Source organism: Aplidium turbinatum, chromosome 4 (genome assembly GCF_918807975.1).
Source record: "Aplidium turbinatum chromosome 4, kaAplTurb1.1, whole genome shotgun sequence".
Lineage (NCBI taxonomy): Eukaryota > Metazoa > Chordata > Ascidiacea > Aplousobranchia > Polyclinidae > Aplidium > Aplidium turbinatum.
The window spans coordinates 5,565,410-5,576,299 of record NC_137475.1 but is presented as its reverse complement, the minus strand read 5'-3'; positions in this window follow the sequence as shown (position 1 = coordinate 5,576,299).

Here is a 10,890-nt window from a genome sequence, read left to right as displayed (position 1 = left end):
TTGTCGATTTGTGACTTAGTTTGATTTTTTTCTCTGTTCTACCTCTTACTTTATTTACGTAATTACGTCACATACAACGCAGCTTCTGATTGGTTCATGCTTCATAGGCTCTTACAAAAGTTGTTATGTTAAGTGGCTACCCTGGCAAAACCTGATATTTTCGAGCTCTTTACTGCCACCACTTGATGTTTTGTATATTAGCTCACATTTCTTAAAGGACAACAAACCGTAGGCTATTTGCCTGTCTTAAAAAGTTGTCGATGAAAGGTGAATGTTGAACCCACACTATTTATTGCCTAATTATTTGTGAAGGTGCAGCAATTTTTTGATGAAATTCTGACAATCTTTTACGTTATTATAGTCTGCTAGGATCATTCATCTCCGACACGTGAGGGTCGTTAAGAGAATAGTTATAGGGGTGCTCAGTAACCAGAGTCTTGAGCTCCAAAATACACCTCTGATAACAATGCATTTCCCATGGAAGAATAAATTCATCAAGGAAAAAGATAGCCTAAAAAGCAACTGTTCTCAATAGGGGACCGCGAGAGACTAAAATTCCAGATAAATTTTGTTGCAAATCCGCGACCGCTTTGAGGGTACTAAAAGGGGTCTACTAAGACAAAAAGATTGAGAACCACTGACACTGATTGCCTGGTTTTGGCAAGGAGGAAGTTTTTCTTTGCTCGAAGCTTCGGTACTTTTCATTTGACTCTTATGGTGAAAGGAATCAGAAAGAAGACAATTTTGATTAATTCTGAAATATTTCCACTTTGATTAGCTATACAATTGTCTTTTGTCCTTCTTTCTGTTTCCTTCTTCCTGTAAGAGAAACAGCCTACCTTACTTATCCTCATTGAAATTGACTTCATTTTGACAATCTTTCGAATAAAGTCAGGCAAAAGTACGCCACTGCATCTGTGAGAAATGGAAATATTTAACTTGACCATATTCAAATTAATTTTGCTACAGTAGGCTACTAACGGACCGCACTCAACTTGGCGACACTGGGCGAGTTGGCTCAAAATCGCCACTCTTGGAAGCAAATAACCCATGTTGATGCGCAAATCTGCCGCAGGCGGAGATGACGACTGATGATGAGGCTACTAAATGTACTGTCAACAATGCGAGGTGTTGTAGGCCAGGGGTCCGCAAATAGTGGGTCGCAACCCAAATTTGGGTCGCGAGACCATCCGCAGTGGGTCGCAAAACGGTTACTTACCATAAATATAACTTGTATGACAAAAATAAATACAATCATATAGTCTTTGATGTACTGAGTTTCGTACAATTTGGTAGGCTACAAGAAAATTTATACTTTCGATTGGAGTACAGTAGGCTAGTTAAACCCACGGTTATATAGCCTGGAAGACACCTTGAGGCAGGGCATGAAAACTCTCTCAGCTTATCTCCAGAACTGGCGACTGAAACTCAGCGAAACCAAAACATTGGCGGCAGCTTTTCACCTACACAATCGGGAAGTTGATCGTGAGCTACAATGGAAAACTTCTGTCCTTCTGCCCCGAACCAAAATATCTTGTGGTGGCACTAGACAGATAGTACGCATACCGCCACCATTTGGTGTCTCTGCGCAAGAAAATGACATCACGCACTGCACTACTCAAGCGCCTGGCAGGCTCCAGCTGAGGGGCGAGTGCTGACACTTTGCGTATAGCAGCCTTAGCCCTTAATTTTTGTCTACTCTTCAGCAGAGTACTGTGCACCTGTTTGGTGCCGCAGTGCTCACTGCAATATAAACATCGACACTGCCATAAACAGCGCCCTACGCACAGTTACCGGATGCCTGCGTCCCACACCATTGGACAATTTTGTCATTCACGCGGGCATCCAACCTGCTGAGCTTCGTCGCGAAGAAGCCACTCTGTTTTTTGGCCGACGGGCACTAGAGCCTAACCATCTTCTCCACCACAAGATCTCTGCTTTCCCAAACCAGCATCCCCGTCGACTGAAATCAAGACACCCATTCGTACCAGTCGCTCAACTTCTGATCAACAAAGCAGATGAACTTCATCTCTGCGGCTACTTGGACGGACTATAAATGGAATTCTGAAGGGAAGTCAAGTACCACCAGACTCCATTCGTTCATCCCCGACGCTGACACATGCCCCATCGGCCTGACACTACCTAGACAGACATGAGTGCGTCTCAACTGTCTTCGTACGAGCGTCGGGCTTTTCTGCTCAACCATATGCACCAATGGGAAATCGGCCTCTTCCTCCTCCTGTGAATGTGGTGCCGAGGAACAGACCGCAGATCACATCATCAATGATTGTACCATCTTCAAACCACCTAACGGAGTGGAAGGTCTGCGTGTCATGGATGATGAAACCAAAGACTGGCTGCTCTCTAGTAGCCTTCCAATGTAGTCCGGGAACATCTTGAGTCTAGGGTGGTAAAAGGATAGACCCTCGGCCCAAAAGGCTTGCACGACGACGACGACGAAGCACACGGTTAGTAGGTCCACCCGCTTATTAAGCCCAATTTGGTCCATTCCGGAATTACTGAAGGTATAGGAGTGGTAGAAAATTGTCCCCCGCTTAATAAGCCAAAATCGTTCGGTCCTGATGTGGCCTTAATAAGCGGGGACGACAGTATTGGAATTGATATTAATTGCAAAGTGTTTTGCGCATTCCGAAATGTTTGGGTCGCGAAGATTTCGAACGATTGCTTTTTGGGTCGCACCAAAAAGTATTTGCGGACCCCTGTACAGGGATCCGCAAGTAGTGGGTCGCGACCCAAATTTGGGTCGCGAGACCATCCACAGTGGTTCATTAAACGGTTTAAACTTACTATAAAGGGGTATACCCTTCCCTAATAAGGCCCGCCTTTTTGATTTTGTCGCAAATTGATCATGAAATGAAAAAAGAGGGTACCAATGTGGGTTTTATTGTGTTTTAGCATCTTTAAAGCACTTCTTTAGAATGATTTTAATAACATATTGACCACAGTTTTAAAATTATAGTTGATTTGCTAATTACTTCTGAGTGGGCCTTAAAAGGGCACCATTGCCTTAATAAGGCCAGCCTTCTAAACTCAATTTTTGAACCATAAATTGCGGAAAAATAAACAATACACAACATCAAAACTGTGAAAAATCCCAAAAACAATTTAGTTACCATAGTTTATTACAAAAAGAAATGTTAGACTTCACGTAGTGAGTTCAACATAAGTTCTTTTCCAATCAATCGTAAGTTCGTGCAAACAAGGTTTTTTTCAATCACAAGTTCAAATAAACTTCTTCAAAGAAATTTTTTTTCAACAATAAAACATTTATATGTCACAATCAGGGCATACAAATTCATCATCATTTTTTAAAGTTTTTAAACCAACACAGTCTTCATGGTTGCCTACAATATTTTGCAACTTTCACGTTGCCTCATGTCGGAGACTGTATTTTCTAAACATACTGGACAACACCAATCTCCTACACTTAGACGTCTTTGCATATTTACTGTTTTCCCCCTTTCGTTTTGCCTTTTCTCTCCCTTTTCCATGTGTCAAAGAGACACTTCGATAGCTCAATTGGTTAGCGCGTCACTTCTGGAACAAAGAAGCTTCAAGATCAAGCGGCGCTGGTTCGACTCGCGGGGTGTGCGCTTGAGCAACGCACGTTAAGGACTGCTCTCCATTCAGCGGCATCTAATGGATGGAATAGTTCCCCGGCAACAAGACTTCAACAATCGGAAACTTCACTCTGTCAATCTCGGTGACCAGGCCTGCGTCAGTGATTCAAAGCCTCTACAAGTATGCGAAACTGCCAGGATTAAGCTCTGCAAGAAGCTTTCCCAGTCCGAGGATAAAGATTCAATCAATCAATCATTTGTTGCTCGATAATTAATGCTCCTTTTTCTTTGCTCCCGCTTCTTGCTTAGGGTATTTGCTGACGGTATAGCCATAATGCTATGATATGGTGTTGGTATGGGGGGCTGTGTTGAGATCCCATGACTTGTTGATGGTTGAGGACAGATCCCATGACTTGTTTACATTTGTGGAGACTCTCATGACTTGTTAGCTATTGTTGAGACATCTTATAACTTGTTGATATTTGTGGAGACAGCTCATGACTTGTTGACGGTTGTGGAGACATCCCACAACTTGTTGGTGGCTGTGAAAACATGTCATGACTCGGTGATGGCAACTGAGATTGGTCACAGACTGTATGGTCAATCTGGTGATATCACTTGGAGCAGAGACATGGTCAGCAGTAGTCTTGTTATCAAACGAAAAAAATCCAAATCTTAATAAAAGCGAAACCCAATTTTTGCAAAACCGGAAACAGGTAAGTTATTTTGTGCCCTAACCACATGGTGGTGGTGTTTTCATCTGAGGTTGTGCTTGTTAGCTGCCTGTAAGGAAGTATCAACTGCACTGTCTTTATCATAACAGCCCTTACAAGCCCACAATTGAATGCCAAGGGTAGGCTAGCCTACCTACCCTATAATAAGGCCCATGGCTAATTTTGATGGGCCTTGTTAGGGCAACTCTTCACAATCAGTTTAACGTAAACTAAATAAATACAGTATCCAAGAAAGGTCAATATGTCAATACATGTTGAAACTTTAGACTTTTTAGCATATCCTCAAACTCTAACAAAGGTAGAAAACAAACACCACTTACGAAAACATGCAGATAGATTAAGCACTGAACAAAATTTTACTCCTGCAAGATAGCTTTCAGAAACTTACAACTAACTCTGCTGGCATGTGGTTTCTTCTGGGAAACCAAATTACTTTTCTGTTCATTCACATGATTATCGCAGTCAATTAAATTACAACAGATGTTCCTTGCTTGCTTTGGTTTTCCAGATATGAAAGGGTGGGCCTTATTTAGGCACGGCCTTATTTGGGAAGAGTACCTTATAACTTGTATGGCAAAAATAAAATAGGCTACAATCATATAGTCTTTGATGTGCTCAGTTTCGTACAAGAAAATGTATGCCTTCGATTGTAGCACGGTAGTCCGTGCATATTAAGCCCACGGTTATAAAGCCTAAAAAACACCTTGAGCCAGCACATGAAAACTCTCTCAGCTTATCTCCAGAACTGGCGGCTGAAACTCATCGAAATCAAAATTGTGGCAGCAGCTTTTCACCTACAGTCTACACAATGGGGAAGCTGATCCTGAGCTACATGTTCAGAACAATGGAAAACCTCTGTCCTGAGCCAAAATATCTTGTGGTGACACCAGACAGATCGCTTACATTACATACCAGTACCACCACCACCATACCAGTACCACCACCACCTGCGCAAGAAACTCACATCCCGCGCTGCGCTACTCAAGCGACTGGCAGGCGAGAGCTGGGGGGCGAGAGCTGACACTGCGCAGCCTTAGCCCTCGTCTACTCTTCAGCAGAGTACTGTGCACCTGTTTGGTGCTGCAGTGCTTACTGCCACAACATCGACACTGCCATATACAGCGCCCTGCGCACAGTGACCGGATGCCTGCGTCCCACACCATTGGACAATTTATCCATTCTCGCTGGCATCCAACCTGATGAGCTTTGTCGCGAAGAAGCCACTGTGTCTCTCGGTCGACGGGCACTGGAGCCTAACCATCTTCTCCACCACAAGATCTCTGCTCCCACAAACGAACACTCCCATCGACTAAAATCAAGACACCCATTCGTACCAGCCGCTCAACTTCTGATCAACGAAGCTGATGAACAACTAGCCTTCCAGTGTAGTCCGGGAACATCGTTAGTCTGGGGTGGTAAAAATAGACCCTCAGCCCCAGAGGCTTTACACGACGACGAAGTGCACGGTTAATATGTCTACCCACTTATTAAGCCCAATTTGGTCCAGTCAAGAATTACTGAAGGTAGCCTATAGGAGTGGTAGAAAATTGTCCCTTGCTTAATAAGCCCAAAATTGTCCGGTCCCAATGTGGGCTTAATAAGCGGTTACGACCGTATTGGAATTGATATTAAATAGCAAAGGATTTTGCCCATAGGCTATGCTTCTGAAACTTTTGGGTTGCGAAGATTTCGAACGATTGTTTTTTGGGTCGCGCCAACAAGTATTTGCGGACCCCTGGCCTACAAACACCTCGTAGCTATTCTTTTACTTCAGTGGGTTTTCATCCAAATTACCTTTTGTCATGTTTATTTAGATGTGTTTTGTTATGGAAGCAAAAATTTCATTGGTATCCGGCCCAAAATATTCTCTCAGCGGGATGCGGCTCTCGATCACATTGTTGACCGACTTCGCAGAACACCATTGTTGAGGCTTCTGTTGTTGGAGCTGTTGTGATTTCTGTAAGGATTTCGTGAACGAAATTGGCAAGAACAGCAAGAAGGTTAATAAAAACATTTGTAAGGTGCAATGGATGCAATTTGTAGGCACAGGATCTGGACAAAGGTTTGGTTTTGAATCTTTATCCTCGGACTGACAAAGCCTTGATAATTGATATATTCTAGTAGTTTCGCAAAGCAGAGGTCAAAACCCTTGATTTTATAGGAATGTCAATGACAGAGAGTTTGGAAGACAATGATCGCCAATGTCTGCAGGGGCGCCGGAACGATTTTCGACTGGGGGGGCAGGATTATGAATAAAGGGCACTTTTGTTGCTGAAAGGCCAATTTTTTTAATTTTTTTAAGATAAGATATAACGATAATGCTCATCTATCATCTCACTAATGATACAAGTGTCCGGTATACAAATAAGGGCATCATGCAATGTTATCAGGGGCGCCGGAACGATTTTTGACTGGGGGGGCAAGATTACGAAAAAAGGGCACTTTTTTTCACTAAAAGGCAATTTTTTTTCAAGTTTTAAGATAAGATTTAGCGATAATGCTACTGTAATCTATCAGCTCACTATGTATTGAGTAATAATAGCCTACAAGTGTCCGGTATACAAAGAAGGGCATCATGCTATATGTTATAATGATGTAACCTACTGTCAAGCCTTAAAGCAGCCTGCGGCCATGGCCGCTAAGTAGTGCTTAAATGACCACCGGTGCTACCTCCACAATCGGCCAAGTTTGGCCGCCGGTCTCTTCTAGCCAAATATTTCATTTCGCAATAGAATGATCGTGGATTAACTGTCGAAAATATGTAGCATCAAAGAGTGACGCAAAATTAGGTCAGCGCGTCATAATCGCCACTGTTGCATTGTGCGGGGATATTTGTTATTGATGGAATATATTCATCTGCGATCACCAGCGCTGTAAGTCTTGTTTGTAATTCTCGACGTTTATTTTAACAAAGTCTTAATCCGAAGTGCTAATTTACATCGGCTGGCAATATTGTCGTTTTTATGTCGATTCGATGTTGTCGGACATTGAATCGTTGTTAAAAAGGAGAACTAGATTAGTTGACATCCAAGGGGAAAACATTTTTTGATCATATTTTGCAAAAATTATGCTTCTTTTAGTAATGTCCTTCACATCATTGAAATACTTATTTTATTACCTTGTCGTCATCGTCAACACAATCGTGTCGAGCGTTGTTTTTCGTTGCTAAAAAGAATTCTAGGGGAGTGGCGAACTTCTTTAAAATCAGTCACATTGGAGACACTCGTGCAAGTGTCGTTAGATGGTCCCGCAGTAGGCCTACTGGATTACAATCCCGATAAAGCAGTTATTGCGTGGTGCAACGATTCTATTGTATAGGCAGAGGTGGGCAGTAACTAGTTACAAAAGTAACTAGTTACTGTAACTAGTTACTTTTTGAGTAACTGTAACGGTAACTTCGTTACTATTTTCCAAAAGTAACGAAACGCGGTAACTAGTTCCTATTTTAGCACTTTTTCAACAGTTACAGTTACAAGTTACTTTTGTATTGAAATTTAAGTTTTTAATTGCCATTTATTTCTCTGCACGTGTTTGTGTCTTGCTTAGTGCGTGTTTGCTGCGTTTTGCGAAATAATGCATTTTTCTCGCAGATATATCGGCGCAGCACTGCGCATGCGCGGTTCTACTTTTGTTTTGTGGTCTGGTGAAGAGTTGCCATATTGGAGAATTTATCGCCAAAGTCCAGAAATCTGGCGATTTTTTAAGACGTTTAGCTTAGCTTCATATTTATGATTTAGCTCTTTTTTGGCGATTTTTGATAACTGATTTAGCTAAATTAATTGTTTTTGGCGATTAATCAATATGTACCAAAGACAGGCAAGACACAACAATACAACAGGGTTGAGCATTATAATAATATATTTTACATATTTACAAATGAGTTTAACAGTCAAACGTTTTCGGTTTAACTTAAGCCCTCATCAGGAACCTGAAAATATTTATAAAAATGCAGTAAATTTCAACTTATTGAAGGTAACTAACTAACTGACTGACTAGTGACTATAAGCATCAAGAAACACGCAGCGATTAAAAGCAACTGTTGATGCTTATAGTCAGTTAGTTAGTTACCTTCAAGAAGTTGAAAATTATTGCATTTAGTGTAACGCTTGCAATGTCTCTAAAAAGATTGTCTGACATTAAAACCAGCAACAGCATTGCTGTTTGCTTGCCATTATAGACGTTCTTGTGGAAGCAATACAAACCAGATTTGGTCATTGATTCGAGGACAGCGACATTCAGCTTGCGTCTGCATTCCACTCACAATTTAGACTTATCTGTGTTTAATGCTTGATCATTAAGCGACACTGCTGAATTGATAATCAAAATAAAACAGAACATGCTTCATGCAATGGAAGAAGCAAACTGCTCTGCTGAAGAGGGGAGTAGCAGCGACACTGAAGTGGATGGTGGTAGGTAGAGCCACGGAAGACTTTTTGCACCACTTTACGCAAAAACCAAGAAAAGAAAGCAATGCGCGTTGAATCTGTTACAGGAGTATTTGGAAGCGGACCCTGAGGACAAGTTAAGCGGATCCAGATTCACAATTGGACCGATGAAAAAACTGTTTTAAAAACATAACACTCCCATTCCGTCAAGTGCTGCAGTAGAAATATTGTTTTCACTGCAGCACTTGTTCATCACCAGACTTTATTCGTTCATCCCCGACGCCTACACACGCTCCATCGACCTGACACTACCAAGACAGGCATGGGTGCGCCTCAACCGTCTCTGTACGGGCGTCGGGCTTTTCCGCTCAACCATGCACCAATGGGAAATGGCCTCTTCCTCCTCCTGTGAATGTGGTGTCGAGGAACAGACCGCAAACCACATCATTGTTTGATTGATTAAATCTTTATCCTCGCCCCTCGGACTGAGAAAGCTTCTTGCAGAACTTGATCCTGGCAGTTTCGCATACTTGTAGACTAAAGGCTTTAAATCACTGACGCAGGCCCGGTCACCGAGATTGACAGAGTGAAGTTTCCGATTGTTGAAGTCTTGTTGTCGGGAAATTGTTCCATCTATTAGATGCCGCTAAATGGAGAGCAGTCCTTAACGTGCGTTGCTCAAGCGCATGCCCTGAGAGTCGAACCAGTGCCGCTTGATCTTAAAGTTTCTTCGTTCCAGAAGTGACGCGTTAACCAATTGAACTATCGGGGCGAACATCATCAATGACTGTAACATCTTCAAGCCACCTAACGGAGTGGAAGGTCTGCGTGTCATGGATGATGAAATCAAAGACTGACTGCTCTCTAGTAGCCTTCCAGTGTAGTCCGGAAACATCGTGAATCTGGGGTGGTAAAAGGATAGACCCTCGGCCCCAGAGGCTCACACGATAACGACGATTGGGCAAGGACATTTTAAAGCCCACAAGGGCAGGCCTGAGTGACGAGCACTTTGAAATGCTCGTATTTCTCAAAGGAAATAAACATATAAGCCACTGAGTATTTTTTTTAAATAAAACCTTGTTGGTTTTGTACTTGTGCTGTTATGTTAGCATGGATGGCTCTAACACTATATATCAAACATTGCGGTTAAATTGGTCTTGCATGCAGAGCTGGCCAGGTGCAGAATTTTATGGTCAGATTTGTGAGTAACTGAAAGTAACTAGTAACTGTAACTAGTAACGGTAACTAGTTACTTTTTAAAATCGGTAACTGTAACGGTAACTCAGTTACTATTTTGGCCAAGTAACTGTAACTGTAACTCAGTTACTTTTGAAAGTAACTTTGCCCACCTATGTGTATAGGACGTCGCCCAGGCGCAGATTTTAACAATGCTAAGTGATCATTTTAGCATTGTTGCAAGTTTAATTTTATTTACTTGTGCTATCGTTATTTTTATTTTGTATTTTGGCCTCCAAGCACGCAGATTTGGCCGCCGAGAAGGAGCTCTAGAAAAAAAAACGAGTTTTAAGGTCTGATAGGCTACTGTGTTGCAAAATTTTCTGCCGTAAGTATTATCATTAGGCTGAAAGCGAATAGCAGAAATTGTTAATCAAAGGTGGGCAAAGTTACTTTCAAAAGTAACTGAGTTACAGTTACAGTTACTTGGCCAAAATAGTAACTGAGTTACCGTTACAGTTACCGATTTCAAAAAGTAACTAGTTACCGTTACTAGTTACAGTTACTAGTTACTTTCAGTTACTCACAAATCTAAACTTAAAATTCTGCACCTGGCCAACTCTGCATGCAAGTCCAGTTTAACCGCAATGTTTGATATAGCCTATAGTGTTAGAGCCATCCATGCTATAACATAACAGCACAAGTAGGCCTACAAAACCAACAAGGTTTTATTTAAAAAAAATACTCAGTGGCTTATATGTTTATTTCCTTTGAGAAATACGAGCATTTCAAAGTACTCGTCACTCAGGCCTGCCCTTTTGGGCTTTAAAATGTCCTTGCCCAATCGTCGTCGTCGTGTGAGCCTCTGGGGCCGAGAGTCTATTCTTTTACCACCCCAGATTCACGATGTTCCCGGACTACACAAGAAGGCTACTAGAGAGCAGCCAGTCTTTGATTTCATCATTCATGACACGCAGACCTTCCACTCCGTTAGGTGGCTTGAAGATGTTACAG